Source organism: Equus asinus, chromosome 24 (assembly GCF_041296235.1).
Source record: "Equus asinus isolate D_3611 breed Donkey chromosome 24, EquAss-T2T_v2, whole genome shotgun sequence".
NCBI lineage: Eukaryota > Metazoa > Chordata > Mammalia > Perissodactyla > Equidae > Equus > Equus asinus.
In genome coordinates this window covers 46,942,713-46,961,621 of record NC_091813.1, presented here as the reverse complement: position 1 = coordinate 46,961,621, position 18,909 = coordinate 46,942,713, and the positions used below count along the sequence as shown (strand labels likewise).

General features: G+C 42.3%; 1 protein-coding gene across 8 annotated transcripts in view; it reads left to right on the top strand.

Annotated features, from left to right (window-relative positions):
• Positions 1 to 18,909, top strand: part of FYN (FYN proto-oncogene, Src family tyrosine kinase) — a 204,176-nt gene that overhangs the window by 96,078 nt on the left and 89,189 nt on the right. For 2 of the 8 annotated variants that reach the window (XM_070496656.1, XM_014866173.3), the window contains exon 1: positions 12,941 to 13,324. The exons of 4 other annotated variants lie outside the window; for them this stretch is intronic. The gene's annotated coding sequence lies outside the window, so the exon portion shown is untranslated. Of the gene's footprint in view, positions 1 to 12,867; positions 13,325 to 14,508; positions 14,599 to 18,909 lie in introns of those variants that run through there. 2 more of the 8 variants (XM_070496654.1, XM_070496655.1) reach the window with 2 other exon arrangements.

Here is an 18,909-nt window from a genome sequence, read left to right as displayed (position 1 = left end):
CCAGCTTCGAGGCCAGTAATATCTTCCCAGAAAGGGCGTGGTGTGTGCTCATGAACATAAATATTTTCTTACCAAAAGCTTTGGTATAATGTTCTTTTGACTTTACTCCCGTTCATTTTTCTTTTTCTGATAATCTTCTCTTTCGCAAGAATGCTATGAAAATGCGTTCTGGAAGCCAGAGACAAGAAGGATAAAAGCTCTCATTTCAGATGGCCAAGCCCAGAGATTTAGGGACTTTACATTATCAGTCTGCTCTTTTTAAGATGAATACAATTCGGAGGAATGCACCAAAGCTGAGTAGTAAGCAGTCGAATGAGACTATAAAAACACTGTTGGCACCAAATATTTTAATGCAAGTGTCTATGGAAAAACCACACATTTATAGCTACTTTATTCCCCAGCAGCCCTTCTCCAACCCATGGCTAATTCTCCTGGGCCGTTTCAGTGCCCTTACACCATGGCTCATGCCCAGGAGCTGGTGTCTGCTTTCAGTTTTGTTCTTCAAGACTTGTGCCTTGTCCGTGCCCTGCCTTTGGGGGCTGCCCTCACTTCCCTGTTGATACTTAAAGGAGGGGTCAGAACTATCTGCCCAGCCAGCATTTCCTAGTCCTTATTTAAAAATGAACGATAAAGGAGAAATTACATCAGCAAAATAAAATTAGCATCTCGTATACACAATGTGTGTGTGGGAGGGAGAGGAGGAGCAAAGATATAGAATAAGAACAAGCAATTTTGTAACCCAAAAGACCAACCGGACCTAAGGGCAGGAGAAGCGCTTTTACCTAAGTTCTAAGACAGGAAGGGAGCAAGAATTCTCCTTGAGGGAGGGTGGAAGGCAAAGCCTGCTGACCGCAGAAGTCTCTGGAGAGGTGTGTCTGTTCTCCCAGAGGCCGTCTACGGGTCCCTGCATCCAGATCACCCAGAGAGCTTGCTTCAAAGTGCAGGTCCACTGTAGACACACACAAGCTGAATCCCTGTGGTAGGTGTGTCTTCATGCTGCACCCTCCAGGTGGCCCTTATGCACACTAACTTGTGCAAATTGCTGCTCCTTTCTCCATTCTCAGCTTTACTCAAGGCTTAGGGTTCCAGGTTGTATGCCCCAGTCCTGCCCGGCCTCTGAGATTCCCTTCCAGGAGCATCACTGAAAAATGTGAAGAACAGATCAGTTCCTTTGAAAGTCAGACCTGTGCCTGCTGCTCCTTGCTCTGGTGTGTATACCCATCTTCTGTTAACCTCCTGCACTAGGTCTTTGAAATAATTCCCATGGTCGTTTTATCCCTTGCTCACTGAGAGACGTGTCCTCATTCCAGGTTAGTTTTGGTGACATGCTAAACCAGATTCTTTGAAGCTACTTTGAGGCCGCCATCCTGCTGGTCTGCACCAGTAGCCCGTGTATTTGCCATCAGTCTTCACTCTAAAATTTACACTGTGGTGTGGTTTTATCTGCAGCAATACTTATAAACCAAAATTTCCCACTTACGGAGGGGAAACACTTTCAGAATAAGTAGCTGTTGTGTATTCTAGTGCGTGACTAGAGAGCTAACACTGTGGGATCCAGGTGGTTGGACGCACCCCACAGCCCTGCCTCTGATTGGCCCGCTGCCCATGTGAATGCGTATTGTGATAGCATTTGTATAGCTAATTTAAGTTTATAAGGAGCTGTGGCACAGTTGCTCCTCCCAAACCACTTCTTAGGTGGTGGAGCAGGTATTATCCCCAGATAAAATCTGAGGCTCGGAGAATTCAGCCTATGCTAAGGCCGTGGTGTTTGGGAGTGTGGGGGTGTTTGCTGTCCTCCTCTCAGGGACTGGAGGCAGTGGTGGCACGCGGTGATGTGGGGAGTTGAGTGGAGATGGTAAATGTCCTACAGTGTCTGGGATAGTCCTGTCCAGCAAAGAGCTGTCCTCGGCACAGCATCCATTGTGCCCTCACTAGGAAACACTGCTCTGAGGTTCTACAGCTGATGTATGGTACAGCCAAGCTCACACTCACACTCTGAATCCAGGCCCTTCTTGGCCCTCTCCAGGTTAAAGGCATCACAGAATTCATTCCCGCTTTGTTGAGAGCTCTCAGGCATTAAAACTGAACTCAGAGTGGCTGTCCTGCAGCTTATGCCGTTGCTGGACTGTGCTCCACAAGTCAGGGACAGCATGCTCTCTGAGGAAACAGCCTCTCTCAAACCTCAGTGGCCCAGCTGACCAGCACCCTGTCCTGTCATCTCTCTATCAATACCCCAGTGTAGATGGAGAGTGAGCGAGCCATCTTTGGAAAAGATCAAAACCTGAGACGATGCCCACTCACAGCCTTTGATCCGGTCTTACTGGCTTAAAAACCATCCAGATAAGGAATTAGGTGTCAATTTCAGAAGTTCTTGATGCGATATCATAGGCTTCCTACCTACCTGAAGGACTCTTACAGCCTGCCGTTGGAGCTTTGTTGAAAGTTTGGTTTTGATGTGAGCCAGCAAAGAAGCTGAGACAGTGGCTACATCAGTTTGAATGAGCACACATGAAACTTATTAAAGTGGTAAAAATAAAACCGTATTGGATGAAAAGGCACACGGTGAAGCTGACCTAAATATAAATGTTGAGAAGGATTACGAAAGGGAAAGTAGTGATATTATCTGATTTTTTTTTTTCTGTTTTTGTTGTTTTTCTTTTTCCTTCTCTTCCAATTTCTTAGCTTTTTATTTTGAAAAGTTTCAAACCTGCTGGTTTGGGAGAACAATAAACTAAACACCTGTGTGTCCTTTACCTCGCTTCAGCAGTTGTTCTAAATTTGCCACATTTGCTTTCTTTATTCCTTCTTCCTACAATATATGTAAATATATATAGTGTACATTATATACATCTTGGCAGCACCATTTGAAAGTTGCAAACATCTTGACACTTTACCTCTAAATATTTCATCATGTATCTCCTAAGAATATTTTTCCTCCATAGCCACAATACTATTATCTTACCTAAGACATTTAAAAGTAATTCCATAATATCATGGAATGTCTGGTCCATACTCAAACTTTCCCAATTGTCCAGGCTGCTTGTGGTATAGAGTATTGTACACTCTGAGCTTGTCTGTTTCTTCACAGTGTTGTTTAACTTGCTCCTGTTTTCCTGAAAATTGTTAGATGTACAGGCTTGTTGTTAGATGCAGGTTAAACATCTTTTGGCAAGAATACTTTATAGATGATGTTGCATGCTTGATATTACATCATGTCAGGAAGCAGATGATGCCAGCTTGTCCCACTATCCACAGTGCTCACTTTGATCCCTTGGGTAAGGCGGGAACCAGAACTCATCAATGTCCACATACGCTTCAAGTCAGTAAGGCATCTGTGGACTGGTACGTGGCTCCTTTGGGAGCGTCCTGTCCCCCACCTCCCTTTCTTCCAGGGCTTTGAGTACCCGTGGATAATCCTTGCCTGGATCAGTTATTACTTTGGGATAGTGTCTGATATTTTTTACCCTTTTCTTTCTCTCCTTCAGTTCTTTATAGTGTGTGATCTTGACCTTCATATTTTCACAATGATGGTTTTTTAGACACTTCCCCGGTGATCAGCTGGATTTTGCTGTGATAATAGATTATGCCAAACATGTTTCTTTCTTGCCTTTGGGATAAGAAGGAGTAACTAGCAGAGCGTTTACTACACACCAGGTACCACGCAGGCTCCTTGCCTCTATAGAACTTTCACTTTCTTCCCATGCAACGGCTCAGACCAGTGAAGTGACTTGCTCAAGGTCACCCAGCTCTTGTGCTGGAGCTGAGATCAAGCTGCATCTGTCAGGCTTAGAGCCAGGGTTTTTCCACTCATCCTTGTTCCCTCTGATCCCCAACCCAGGCTGTGTCTCTCACCCTACAGTTCTTGCCTTAGACGAATGGCTACCTGACGAGGGAGGGCCATAAACAAGGAAAGGCAGCTAGGAGGGGGCTGTGCAGCTGAAGAAACATAGCCGCCCACTCCTGAAAGAGCCAGGTGCTACTGGGTCTTAGACAGATGTGGGCCCAGCACTACTAGAAATCTCGATCTGTGTAGTAATTGTCACAACTTTTTAATGTTGGCAACTGATTTCTAGATTCTGACCCACTTGTCAGCTGCATCACCAATTTTCAGCACCCACACTGCTGCTGGCTGAGGCCGCCTAGAGTCGGCCAAGGCTTTGTTTAGAAATGGAATTCATTGTTTGTCTTTGTTTTTAATATCCTCTTTTAAACAGAAATTAATATTCCTGAGATGTGATACCATTTTGAATTGGTGGGTGTTTGATTTTTGGAGAGGTTAAAATTGAGTTTCAGACAAGTGTTAACTGCTATATTATTATAAAATCTTGGGTTTCTTACTTAGTAGGTTAACAGCACAAAAGTAGATAGTTCATCTGTAGCTTTGAAAGAAAGCAAAGACATTTCCCTCTGAATATTATCTGTAGGATTTTTCTTCTTCAAATTGTTCTCTGAGTTCTTCACAAGGGATGAAGTCTGTCTGTCTTACCCATTGGCACTCCTTGTTCTTTCTGTATATTTAACAGTGTTAACAAGTCACAGAAGAAGCTGTAAGCTTGTTCCCTTGAGAGGAACTGAAGCAGGACTGACAAAGATAACTAGCAACACTTCTTAGGATGGGCCTGAGTTGCTATCGTGCTGGCTGAGGATAAAGACCTCTTAGGTTAATTCCAATTGTTTTCAGCAGAATTATTCCTGCGTTTGGAGTGTTAGGGAATCATGCAAGTAAAGATTGTCTCCAGTTTTACTTAATCATGCAGGAATTTAGTCCGGCCCTCCCATTTTACGGATTAACAACATGAGGCACAGAGATGTTGAGTCTGCCTGGATCAGACCTAATTAGGCTGAGTCTTGTGATTGCTCCTCACGTTTCCTGAAGCCAAAGTTTTCGGTCAACAAGAGGTTACCATACTGGTTCACCCTGGCATGTCACCTCACCATCCGAACCTTCCGCTACCCGGGTTCCTACCTATTAGTCACATTTTTTATTCTTTTTCCAGTTTTATTGAGAAATAATTGACATGCACACCAGTCACATTGAACGAGTGAAGAAATGAAGGTATACATCAGTGCTGTCCAATAGAAAGAGAAGGCAAGGAACATGTATAATTTACAGTTTTCTAGTAGCCATGTTAAAAGACTTAAAAAGAAACAGGTGAAATTCATTTTAATAATATACTTTAACCTAACAGATACCTAAAATATTATATCACTGTGCAATCAATATTAAAAATTATTGAAATTTTTTGGGTACTAAGTCTTTGAAATCTCACAGTGTGTTTTACACTTAACAGCACATCTCACTTTTGACAATCCACATTTAAAATGCTCAGAGTGGCTAGTGGCTACCAGTATTGGGCAGCTTAGCAGTCAAGTCCAAGGTCAAACCCAGCTAGATTCTTTAATTGAAATCGCTTGAGAGAAACTTAATCAGCTTTCTTGTCCTTCCCCCAATCTGAGGCCACATATTTCTATCTTCCTTGTGCCACTTTTTTTCCAGCTAATTTCAGTGGAATGCTTGGTTTGGCCATAACCACTAGCTCAGCAGTTTCTACCAATCCTGGCAGCTGGTGAGACCAACATGCTCTGCCTTGTAAGTGATAGTGTAAAGCATACTCCCAAAATTTCTCCACAGCAGTTTCTATGATTTCCTTTCTCGTAGGAGTAACTCAACGGCATTTTGCAAAACCAGGGTGATTCTTTAGTTCACCCTTTCCTAAAGACCCATCCTAATCAATGGCTTCTTAAAATATATACTAACTAGTAGACTACCACAGGCATTAGACATTTTTTATCTGTTTTTACAGCAAATATACCTGTTTTGATTCATGATGGTTCGTTATTTTTTTTTTACTAGTCAACTACTCCCCCGATGTATCAGTCCCATTTCAAGCATTATTCACAGTGAAACTGAGAGTATTATTCACAATGAAACATTAGTAAATGTTGGATTCCATTTCCACTAAATGTCAAGTCTCTGCCCATGGACCTCTTTCCTTGAAGTATTAGATAATAACACAAATCCCAGGAAAAAAACATGACAGGAGACTGGCTCCTGGAGTTTGTTGTGATGAACTTCACCCAGACAGAAACCCTGATCTGAAATTTGAATAAGACAAAGATTGTCCTATATTGTTAATTAGAGGCCAGACCTCCACGTCTTCCAACATTCTCAGTTAAGTAGAGGATAGAGAAGACAATACCTTTTATTCTTATCCTGTGGCTTTCTCAATAATTGAAGGATGGCACCATAAAACGAGATGAATTAATTTCCCCTGATTTCCTTCAGTGCTGTATTCTTTAGATTTTGACTTGGTATCAATCTTTTTTTTTTTTAAAGATTTTATTTTTTTCCTTTTCTCCCCAAAGCCCCCTGGTACATATTTGTATATTCTTAGTTGTGGGTCCTTCTAGTTCTGGCATGTGGGACACTGCCTCAGCGAGGTTCAATGAGCAGTGCCACGTCCATGCCCAGGATTCGAACCAACGAAACACTGGGCCACCTCCAGCGGAGCATGCAAACTTAACCACTCGGCCATGGAGCCAGCCCCGGTATTAATCTCTTTTATTCATAGACTCCCTGAAATCTGTCATTTTAAAAACTTCAGGTGTAAGGTTGCATTTGGAATCAGAGCAATGTGTTGTAAGGGCTGTTTTCTTCTCTTACCCTCTCACTTCCCTGCAGTAAAGCTCCCTTAGACCCCCAAATCCTAATACTTTTATTCACTCTCATTTGAAGGCATTTTTATTTCTTTGAGTGAATATCTCGTGTTCATTTCAAAATGTCATTTAGTAGCTGTATTTCTGCAAAATAACCAGAAATTATAGTTGACTCCAGCCAAGTAGCTGAGTACCTAGGTTTTGTTTCCAAGTATGGTGCTGAGTAGCAATTTTTTGGTTTCATCTTCAATATTAATAGTTGACTGAGAGTGATGGATGGGGCTGGGGATAAGGAAAGGAAGGACAGAATACAGTGGCAGAGCATCATCTACCCCAGCGACTCTTCATTCGCCAGGGGTTCTTATCAGAATCACCTGAAGAGATGTTAAAAATCCTGGCACCCAGGCCCCAGTGTCAGAGCCCTGAGGGCAGGGCCCAGACAAGTGTAAAAGATAATACCTGCTGTTACTCACTTGTGTCCATTTGTCAAAACTTAGGGAGAACTTTAGTATATGTAAATTAAACCTCAATAAACTTATTATCCTGAAATACATTTGTATGCACACATTGAAATTTTTGACACCCACTATGGAAAATATTTTGACTATCAAACGCTCTGGAGTCCAAAGATAAAGCTCGCAGTTGAAACAATCATTCAGTCACTCAATAAACATTTAAGGAGCAGTGCTAGGCATTGTTGTTGCTTTGGGAAACAGAGGTGCTTTGGGACACAATGCATGCATGCCCCTAAGGGTTTTGTTTTATGAATTGAGACCAATATTCAATAATTACGATGCAGTGTGAGAAGTAAAATAGGAGTGTATCTACAGAGCAAAAAGCCAGGAGACCTCCAGCAGACACACACCCATGTGCACACACGCATTCCCAGTTCTACCCTCCTGCCTTCTGAAGGTGGAATGGGGTAGGCGGGGTTGGGAAGATTTCACAGAGAAGCCACAGAACATGAGTCTTGAGGCGGAGGCAGGCAAGGAAGTGAAAAGTATTCTGCCTGTTTTTCAAAGGAATAGCACTCAAAATTTGTTTCTAAAGTGAAAAAGGCCTTTATGACATCATTTGTTTTTTAAGGTGATTTCAACAACCGTTGACGTGATTCACTTCGTTTACCTTGATCTATCTAGTCCCGGCATGAGTCACAGTGCAAACACACAGTAGGTATGTAGCACAGTAGGTGTGCTGAATTGAATTGATGCTTTTCATAGTTCTGTTTTTCCCCTGACAAACTGTTAGACACAGTTGTGTCTTAATAATAATAGCAGTGTATAATTTTCAAAATACCACCCAAGTTACCTCTAAGTATTGCTTCCAAAATACTAAAAATCTCTGCCCTTGAAGGAGAGCACATTTAAGAATATGAAAATGGTTCCTGCAGGTATGTGTCATGGTATGGTTTGATTTTTGTATTAGAGGAGCATTAACTTTTCTTTCTAACCCAATTTTTACTCTTCCTCATTCTTAAATCTATCTGAGGTTTTAAAAGAGCAACATTCCTTATCGAACTGTCTTTCGAGTAAACACAGAAAACGGCATCGTGTCTTCCTGGATATTGGATGCTCTTTCAGCATTTGGGGGCAGAGTATTTCAGAGTAGCTGTTGACACCACATTGAAAAAAAAAATACTCAATGCTGGATGTCTGCTCATCCAGGGCAACTGCTCTCCCTACACATTTTTGCAACTTACATGCAAATCACCATCATTGATTCCTTTGATGCTGCAGAACATAACAGGAAAAGTTGTAACTTGACCCTCTGACTATGTTGTAACATGGAAGGACAGTAAGAGCCAGCTCACATATTGCTTTGTTTGGAAGGAAAAAGTGATGTTTCTAGAGGTGCCCTGTGATTGGAAATCTTTGCTGTTAGTCTGCCTGCTTCCCAAGCCTAAAAGCAATGTGCATTCCAGGCTCTGTTCCATTAAATGGCTGGTCTGGCTGGAGGGAAAGAAGATGATGTCATGGGAGCTGGGCTTGGCGTTTTAAATGGCACAATAGACAGGGCATTCGCTTGGGTCCTGGGCATACGATTGAGTCTGAGCTCCACTGCTGACCAGCTGTGGGGTCTTGGGCAAGTCACTTCCCCTCTGTGAACCTCACCTTTCTGCTTTCCAAAATGGCAGTTGTTTTGAGGATTAAAGGAGATAAGAAATGTGCTGATGTGATGCCTGGCACTGATAAATGCTTACCCTGTGTCAGGCCTCTTTACTTTGCCCTTGTCAACGTATATATCAATCTTGTCGTTCTCTTATTTAAAAACTTTTCAGGGTTCTCATTACCCACTGAGAAAGGCCTAAACTTTTTAACCTAGCATTCAAGCCCTTTTATGATCTGTCGGTCCGACCCACCTTTCTACCACATCTAACTCTTACACTTCATATTCATCCCATAGCAAAACCACACCATCCACCATCTCTGTGCCCTCAGTAGGCCTCAGGCACTCACTGCTCCACTCAGGATGCCTTCTTCGCATCTCTTAGAGTCTAGATCCAGTCTCGTGCAAGGTGCATCTTAAATGCCCTCAGACTGAAAAAGTCACCTCCTTGTCCAACTCTGTGTCTTTCTCATCACAGATACTCAAAGGCCTCTCTTCTCTTCTGCAAGGAGGTTTGCAGATGGACACCTTCTCATTGTGTCCTCACCTGGCCTTTTCTCTATGCACATGCATCCCTGATATCCTTTCATAAGGACACCAGTCCTATTAGATTAAGGCCCCCCCATATGACCTCATTTAAACTTAATTACCTACTTAAAAGCCCTGTCTCCAATACATTGGGGGTTAGGGCTTCAATATATGAATCTGGTGGGGGTGGGGAGGGACACATAATTCTGTCAGTCAGTCAGTAACACATGGGTATAAAAATTCCGCCAGATCCTCTGAGGGAGTGTGTGTATGTTTGCGCTCGTGTGTGCGCACGCTCCCTGTGCACGGTCCCCTCTGTTGTGAGCTTTCTTCTTCCTTTCTGCCCTCAAGCAGAAAGCCCACAGAGCAGCAGGTTACTGTGTTGCTCCCCTGGGGGAGCCCAGCTGGGCTGGCCCTGTGAGCTGCCCCCACGTGATCCCACCCCTCAAAGACTCTGCTTCCGCCCCCACTAGGAGGGCTCCCAGAGACACGCTGTCTCCCCCAGCAGTTCCATCACAGCCCCCTCCATGCCTCCAGCTGCCAGTGAAGGGGAACAGGAGAGAGTGAACCACAGCAGGGAAGGGAAGGAATTAGGAGATGAGAACAGGAGGGTGACACTTTTGTTTTAAAAGAAAGAAATGAAGCCTTTCCTTTTACTTCTCTGTTAAACATTGTCCACAGAGGTGGTTTTTCTTCCTCCAAATTTCTCCAGGTCCCCAATTCTGACAGCCACTGAGGAACCCTTTAGCTCTACGAGTCTGGACAGTTGATAAGTGATGTGGGAGAATGCAGCCTAATTGGGCCCTTCGTTAACCCACCCCTGACTTACAGAGGGGAGGCTGTTCGGTTACAAATAGTTTCTATTCTGCTCAATCAGAGGCTCCTCATGCCATCATCTGCCTGCAAATTAGCTGGAGGCACAAGCTTTGCATTATGCAAAGTATTTATTCTCACAATTAATATGCTGTAAAAGTGTGGTTTCACGCTTTTCTGCCAATATAAAGGTTCTCACCCGGTGGTACACCGAGTCACCTGGGGAGCATTTACAAAGTACCCAAGCCCTGTCCTTCCTCCCCGCTCCCCCCACCCCGTGAGAGAGAGAGGTCCCAGGGCCTCCCTAACCCTGCACTGTTAACCCATCACTTCTTATTACTTCCTCAGGGGTTTCTTATTACATTTTTCAAATATAGGATCCCATTTTTTTCCTTGATAAAATCCAGTGACCAATTTGGTTTTTAAAAAAACATTTTACTGTTTTATTATGGAAAACTTCAAATTAATAGAAAGTAAACAGTGTAGCATAAGGGGACGCCCCCCATCCTTCATCCACTCCAACAGTTATCAGCATTCTGCCATTCTCATTTTCTCTGTACCTAAATTATTCTTATTTTCTCACTAATTCAATTTTGTTTCATAGATAAGACAGACAGCGTAGTCTGTAAACTGAAAGTTGGTTATGTGTCCTTACAGGTGCCCTCCCCCATTATTGCATTTAATCTTCACAGCACCCCTAGGCGTTGTTACCCACATTTTATAACTGGAAACTGAAGCTCTAAGAAATTACACCCCAGCCCAAAGTCTCCCTGCTAGTTAACACTCAAGCAGGGATTCACACTCAGAGGTGTCTGAAAAGTGTGCTTTTCTCCCCCTAAGCTGCACCTTAGAAAAATCAGGACCATGAAATAACGTATGGTTAAATGTTTTACCGTGTGGATGGATGGATAGCTGTGTGGTAAAGCAAATGTGGTATAATGTTCATGTTAAAAGCTAGATGGTAAGTGTATGAATGTTCAATGTAAAATTATTAAAACTTTATGTTGGAAGTTTTCCACAACAAAACGTTGAGGGGAAATCCCAGCAGAAGCAAACTTTGTCTTAACTGTCAAGCAGTGGGCCAAGCACACAGGCTGTTTTCAGATACCTATGCCGTTGACGTCTGCTCCAAAGAGACAGCTTTGAGACTTCGTCAGATTTTAATCTTGAAAACGGCAAGCCAGGGATAGAAATTACCTGGAGCTGTGCCTATCAACATTAACGGGTGGCATCTTAGAGAGCTCAGAAAACCAGAAGCGGAAGCGAAGGCTCTCCCAGGGTGCTCCCTTGACGGTGGGCCGACAGCTCAAGAGGCCTCCTCACTGTTGATGCTCATGAAAGGCCAGAGCCGGGGGTAATGATGGGCAATTCTCTTTTCCAGTTCTGGCCACTTAGATGGGATTCCATCATTTACCCAAAGGAACATTTTGCATACATACAACCTACCTGTTGAAGCTGTTCCTTTGCATGGAAGGACATAATCAATTTTTTTATACTGCATCAAAGCAGAACCACCCACACTGTCCATTGTGTGGTGCGGGCCCTGCTTTGATGGTGAGCTGGCCTGGCCAGGAACTGCGGAGCAGTCTGTGCTCTGTTGGGAGTGATGGTTGGAGGCAAAGATACCCTGTTAAGAGGATTCCTGAGGGCGTTTTGTTGCTGAAGGTACAAGGAGACCCTGGTTGGCCAGCAAGCAGGCCCCTCTCCTACTCCCTCAGAGAGCCCTGTGCATCCCCACAGCCCAAGCTTGGCTGCAATTGGCTTTACCCAACCCGCCCTTCAGTGCTTGAAGACAAGTGTTCCTGGCCCAGGGAAAGCTCTGCCCTTCTAGCTTTAGCCTTCCGTGGAAGAGGGAGCTGCCTAGAGATACAAAAAGCCACCTCTCCAGAATCTTCTAGCATCCCCACAAATTGTAAAACTATGGTCACTCCAGGAAACGAAGAAGTTTTCAATAACCTTTCCCACTGATTTCCAGAATTCTGATTGAATCTTGGAGCCCAGGCGACTCACTGATGTTCATACAGTTACACTGTCCTCCTTTCACTATACCCTGAGCAGAATTTAGAGCCCTCAAGAGGTATCTGTCTCACACATTAACTACTCCATCAGCTTCCTTCCTCCTGAAGTATCTAGGCAGTACACTAGAAGGAAGAGCAGGCTTTACAATCAGACCTGGACGTGAATCCCAATTTCCACCATTACTGACTGTGAGACGTGGGGAAAGTTGCCTCACTTATTTGAGCCTGCTCACAGGATTATTGTAAGGTTTGAACTTAGGTAAGTACATGAAATTGCCCAGCACAGTCTCAGGCCCAGCAATTGCCACTAAGCACTGGCTTCCTTTTTCTCTCGTATGTGTGGTATGTTGTAGATATGAGATGAGGGCTCACATCCTTGCTGTTTCCTGGCGGCGTGAACACATCCTGTCTCTTTGCATCTGTGCACCTCGTTTTATCATCTGAAAATGGCCTGCTTATTCTCCAAGACGCTGTGATTTTTTTTTTTAGTTATACTATCTAATTGCTCCATAGGGTGCTCCCTCAGATTGCAGGGGCACAGGAAGGTCCTGAGCATGGGGCAGCCCAGAAAGGGTGAGGGTTGGGGGCAAATGAGACTGTGGGATTGGGGAGATGAAGATAGGGAGAGCAGAGGAGAAATGATCAAAATCAGACCAGAATCAAAAGGTTGGCATTTCTAAAAAGTCAGATTGCCTCTTGGGAGTTTTGCCAAGGGTGGGCCCCAAGAGAGGTTTGGTTACCCCACACTGAGGAGTGTGGGCGCCTGCGCTTCGGGTCAGTTCCCCACAGGAAACCTGATTGCAGCTGGGCCCCACGCCGCTCTTCCTGGGGGAGGCTCACAGGCTGCCTGGGCTGAGTAGACCCCTGCAGCATTCCTACTCACACACCAGCACAGCTGCCTTCCTCCCGAGAATGATCTCCGTCATTTTTCATGTGGTCTCGCAACCCAGAGAGGCTGTTTGCTCAGTTTTGCATAACAAACATTGAATCTGTTGTTGGATTTGCAGTTTAGCCTTGCTCATCGACCTTCCGCCCTTCTTGTTGGTTCCTGACTGCTGCGGGCATCCAGGTCTTCGGGACGTACTTTCTCTCTTCTCCGCGGCTGCGGGGAGCCCAGTAGTTGGGCTTCCTTAAAGGCAAGCAGATGGAAGCAAGCAGGAGCGTGGAGGCAATTAGAGGATTTCTTCCTCCGAGCAGTGCAGGTTTGCTCTCTTTGGGTGTTTGGCTGTTCTTGCTCATTTTTCTTTTCCATTTGGGCTTTGTCAGGCTGTCAGCTTTTTTTCCAGGCTGTATCTTGCTGCTGGTTGCAGGAGCATGCAAAATGGGGTGACTTGGTTGCTTGTTGTTCAGAATCAAGCTTTCCACCCCAAGGTATGGATAACGCATATCCTGATGAGGAGGGAGAGGATGATGCTTCATATTTGTAAAATATTCTGCAACTTAAAGAATGCTTTTGATTACATCGCTGTGTGGTTTAGTCTGGACAGAGGCTCAGAAAAAAATGAAGGCATCTACTCACTCTGTTGGAGTCAGAGTTTTTCCTTGTCTTTACACCATCTCTGTAGTCAAACCACAAAGGGGAGAGTGATAACATGAACACTGTAGCTTTCCACTTTATTCCTTTTCTCTTTCTAGTTTCAGTCAATCAGTTAAATATTGTTCAAACGTTTATGAGCACACTGCTGGGTTCTCTGACGGCATTTAAGTAATTGTAGCAGGCAGAGAGCTTCCAGTCTAGTTGGGGAAACAAGACCTCCAGCTGTGAGTTTAAGCAACAGTGCCCAGCACACAGAAGGTGCTCAGTAACTAGGTGTTGGATGAGTGGGTGAATAAATGGATGGATAACGTAACCCACCAAAGTCCTAAAAAGCAAGGAGAAGAGCTGGGGAGGAGCTGAAAGGTGCACAGTCCTCGATGGAAACAGACACAGAGGTGATAGCACCCCCGGAGTGCCCAGGGGCCTAGAGCAAGAAGGCAAGAGGTCCCGGTACTCTTGGGGATTACCTGCGTTAGTGATTTGCCATCCGTCAGTGCAGCTGAATGATAGGAAACCATATAGATACATACTGAGAAGAGTAAGCAAGGAAACTGTAATTCTCTGCTCTTAGGGGTAGGACAAGCATGAAAGCGGGAGGGAAGGAGGCAGGCAGACAGACAGACAAAAGGGAAAGATTGCTTGTAAAATTGCTGTTGGGAGAAATGCCAGCCAAGTCACCCCACTGTAAAAGTCTGTCTCTTGGACTTGAGAACCAACTATATTGCAGCCCTGTACTAGGAGCTAGGAGAAGGCAAGGGGGAGAATTAAAGAGATACGGGACTTGGCCCCAACCCTTTAGAGATCCCACCATGCACAGGAAACAGTGAAATGATGTGAATGCCCCACCCTACCATGATCAAGTGCAGGGATAAGCCAAGGAATTGTGAGACAGCGAGAGCAATGTAGGCCTGAGTTGCTGAGAAGAAGGCTTCTGAAGGGGTAAGACTAGAGTAGGGTCTGGCACACGGATGTGATGTGGGAACCGCATGGACGGTTGTGTGGAGATATGTACCATCCTGGGTGGAGATCGTGTTGGGGCTGTGGGAGATTGATGGAAGAGCTGTGGGGACACTGGTGTGGAAGGCTTGGAAGCCAGGCAGTAGAGCTAGAGAGTGTTGCTGAATGAGGAAATAACATTTTGAAGGGGGTAAATGGAATTTTTGTTCACTCCCACAATTCTCATTATGTCCTGCTACCCCAGATGCTGGGGTGGGGGCTCTGTGCTTTCCTTTGCTGATGGTGTGAGAGTAAACTAAGGGAAGAAAACACCTCCTTGGGATGGGCACTGAAGCTTTGAAGTGTCTCCTGGGGGCACTGGTACGCTCCAGGCCAAATGGAGTGGTAGTCAGTCCTGTGGTAGAACAGGAAAAAGAATATCCTCTAGTATGGCTGTCAGTAGGACACTGTTTTTGTTGGTTGTTTCGGCTGCCATGAAACTGTACTTAGTGTGTGTGTATTTTGGAGGGCTGCGGAAGTTTGTGCCATATGAATTCCAGGTATTTTCATTAAGATGAATTTTTAAAGGTAGTATCTACATTAATACACACCCTCCGGTCTAGAGTACTTAGAAAATACCGAAAAGCGGGGAGGACAAAACGAAAGTCACCTATTATTCCATCACTCAGATAAAAACATACATTATTAGTATTTTGTTCAATGTCCTTTCCCAGTGCAAATTTGGAATTTTTTAAATGGTTTCAAATTGCGCTTAATGTTTTTTTATGTAATTTTTTTAACTTGGCAATATGCCGTGAATATTTTTCTGTCAATAAATTTATTTTACAATATGATTTCAGAGCTGTATCCTATTCTATAGGAATATACCATAGTTTATGTAACCAATCAAATAAGAAACCAGTCTCCTGTTCTTGCTTATTTTGGGTGTTTCCAATAAATTAGGCTTTGAACACATTTTTAAAAATAACCTCATAATAGAGTATTTTCAGATAACCTTGTTTTCATTGAGTGAATTGCCCGGTCAGATCCAAGTGAATATAGAAAGTTCTCCACGAAGTTTTATCTCATTTTTATTATCACTTCATCCAAAATAATAACTAATCAACCCCTGAGTGGAAAAGAATTGTATGTGCCATAGTATGCTTCCCTAAGGATGTTAAAAACAGGAGCAGACCAAGCCCCATGCCGATGGATATACCCAAATATAGAATAAGAGTTTGGGGGATCTCAGTCGGATCAGGTGGTACTTAGAATTTAAATGTCATCCTGGGCTTGATTGTAGTGAAATTTCAACAAAAAATGTTTTTAAGTAACCTTCAATATTATCTTCACATGGATGAGGAACTTTCTTAACCTTCTCTCTACCTACCTGTCTCTGTCTCTGTTCAAGACACCTGTCTCCTTCCCGATGTGGGACACCCTTTGGAGGGCTGGTTCCTGCTGACTTTATTATAGGCTGTGTAGAAGAGAAGGTGTCAACCTTGTTTTTCCTTTGAAGCAGAGTTTGATTTGCAGAGGCCTGGAACTTCCTGTTTGTGTTTCTTTTCCAGTAATATGTGTGATTCACCACGATTCAAGGTAACCCCGTCTACAACGCCTTGTTTTTTTCAAGTGGAATTTTTCCATGGGAACTGTATAATAGTGAGGAATCCTGTCCATCTTCCATGAAATTATACTCCCTGCCACTCAGAGTTTCACAATATAATTAGGTTACTTGTTTTTCTTAATTATTTTTTCTCTTCCTATGCTTATCTGAGTGAGGTGTGTGGAAGAGTAGTCAATGAAGGTCAAGGAAAATAAGCAGAGTGTTCTATTTTTTAAAAAATTGCTTTGTCTAACTGTTGCTGGTGCATAGGAACAGAATTTATCATATTTAACTACTACTTGGCAGTTTGCAAAAGACTTTTATCAATTCTGATAATTTATCTGTATTGCTCTTAGGTTTTCTGTGTAACCAATCATATCTATAAATAATCAAAAGTTTTATTTCTTCTTTTTCAATCTTTTATGCTTTATTTATTTATTTTTCTTGTCTTACCACTCTGGACAGGACCTGCAATACAATGTTAAAAAGAAGTAGGGAGAGCACGCATCCTTTGCTTGTTCTTGATTTTAGAGGGAGGGCTGCTAGCATTTCACCATTGATCATGATGCTTACTACTGGGATTTGGTTAATACTTTTTATTAGGTTAAGAAAGTTCCCTTCTAATCGTAGTTTGCTAAAAGTTTCTATTTTTTAAAATCACAGATGAGTGTTGAATTTTATTCAATGCTTTTTTCTATGTCTATTGATAAAATATCATACAGTTTTTCTCTTTCAATCTAATAATGAGAAATTATTGTCAGCAATTTTCTAAAGTTAAACCATCCTTGCATTGTTGGTAAAAATCCACGTTAGCCATGATATAATTTATGCACTGTTGGATACAGTTTGCTAATATTTTTTTAGGGTTTTTGTGTTTGTATTTCTATCTGAGACTGGCTATAATTTTTCTTTTTTCCTAATATCCTTGTCTTATTTTGATACTAAGTTTGCACTAGTGCTTTCCATTTTCTATCTGCAAAACTTGCCTCTTTTTTCTCTAAAACCATCTGAAACCTAGTGTTTATTGGTTTTGTTTTTTGGGTGGAGGAAGTAGATTTTTAACTGATGAACCAGTTTATTTAATGGTTATGAGACTTTTCTCTGAAATTCTTCATTTCATTGAAATTTTCAAATTTAATCTCTGCTGAATCTATGGTTATGTTCTCTCTTTCCTTCCTAATATTATTATGAGCACCCTGTTTTTCTTGATCAATTTTGGTGATTTGTCTATTTTATCTTTTCAAATAAACAGCTTTTCCTTTGTTAATCTTCTCTGATATATCTTTATTTTATGATCTTATGAATTTCTACCCTTTTTTATTCCCTTCTTCCACTTTCTTTGCATTTACTCTTGTTCACTTTCTTACATCCTGAGTTGGATATTCAATTTTCAATCCTTCTTCCTTCTAGAATAAGATTTAAGTATTTTCCTCTAAGTACAACTTGAGGGAATCTGACAAGTTTTAATATGGAATATTTTCATCATCACTCAGTTCTAAGAATGTTATAATTATTTCTTATTTGATTCATGAGTTATTAGCAGTGTCATTTTAAATTGCCAGACAATGACAGTTTATTAATAATCGTTTTGTTTTGGGATCTAACTTGAAAAATCTATTGTTGTCAGAGAATGTTGTTTGTATGATATCAGTTCTACAAAATTTATTGAGACTTACTTCATGGCCTTGTATGTGATCAAGTTTTTAAAACATACATGAATTTTTTTTTTAAAAAAAATGGATAGTCTCTGATGGAAGCTGGGGAGATAGACTAAATATATCTATTAGATTAAACCTCTTCATTGTGCTGTTCAAATCTTTTATGTATTTATTAATCCATCAGTCACTAAGAGAGGTGTTGGTAAAATCGCTCACTATGTCACTTTGTCCTTATAATTCTGATGATTTACTTTATACATGGTTGTTTCCGTTTCCCAGGAAGAATATTAAAAACTTTTCACTGACATTGTCCGCTTTATCTCAGAACATAGATTCTTTCCTTTGGCTTCTAAGCAACTATGAATTCAGCTTCTCAGAAGCCCTGACCTCAAGGCATTCATTTTCAGATTACCTTGTTAGCTTCAATACCATCGGCTATTTCGGGGGAAAAAAAAAGCACCATGAAATCCTAGAACTTCTGTGCTTGAAGGAACCTTAAAGTTCATCTAGTCCAACCAGTATCTGATTAGATAAATTCTATCAGAACATCTCTAGCATCAAGATATTCTCTACCATGTTTCGGAAGTTCTCATTATTAAAATGAGTCATAAGAAAATATTCTTCCATTTAACAACCCATCAGTTTTTTTAAAGACTACTTAAAATGTCTTCTTCTCTAAGCAAAACAGTATTTACCTTTATGTAGTAGTTTTTCCCAACGTAATTCCAAGTCCTTTCAATATCTTAATTACTGTTTTCTGAACAAGTTCTAGATTCTATATAGTCATGGCTTGAAAGACTGTCAAATTATACACACACACCCACACACACATACTTATGGGTACGCGTGTGTGTGTATGTATGTATGTATATGTATGTTTTTTGTTGTTGTTGTTGTTGTTTTCTTGAAGATTTTATTTTTTTCCTTTTTCTCCCCAAAGTCCCCTGGTACATAGTTGTATATTCTTCGTTGTCGGTCCTTCTAGTTGTGGCATGTGGGACACTGCCTCAGCGTGGTTTGATGAGCAGTGCCATGTCCGCGCCCAGGATT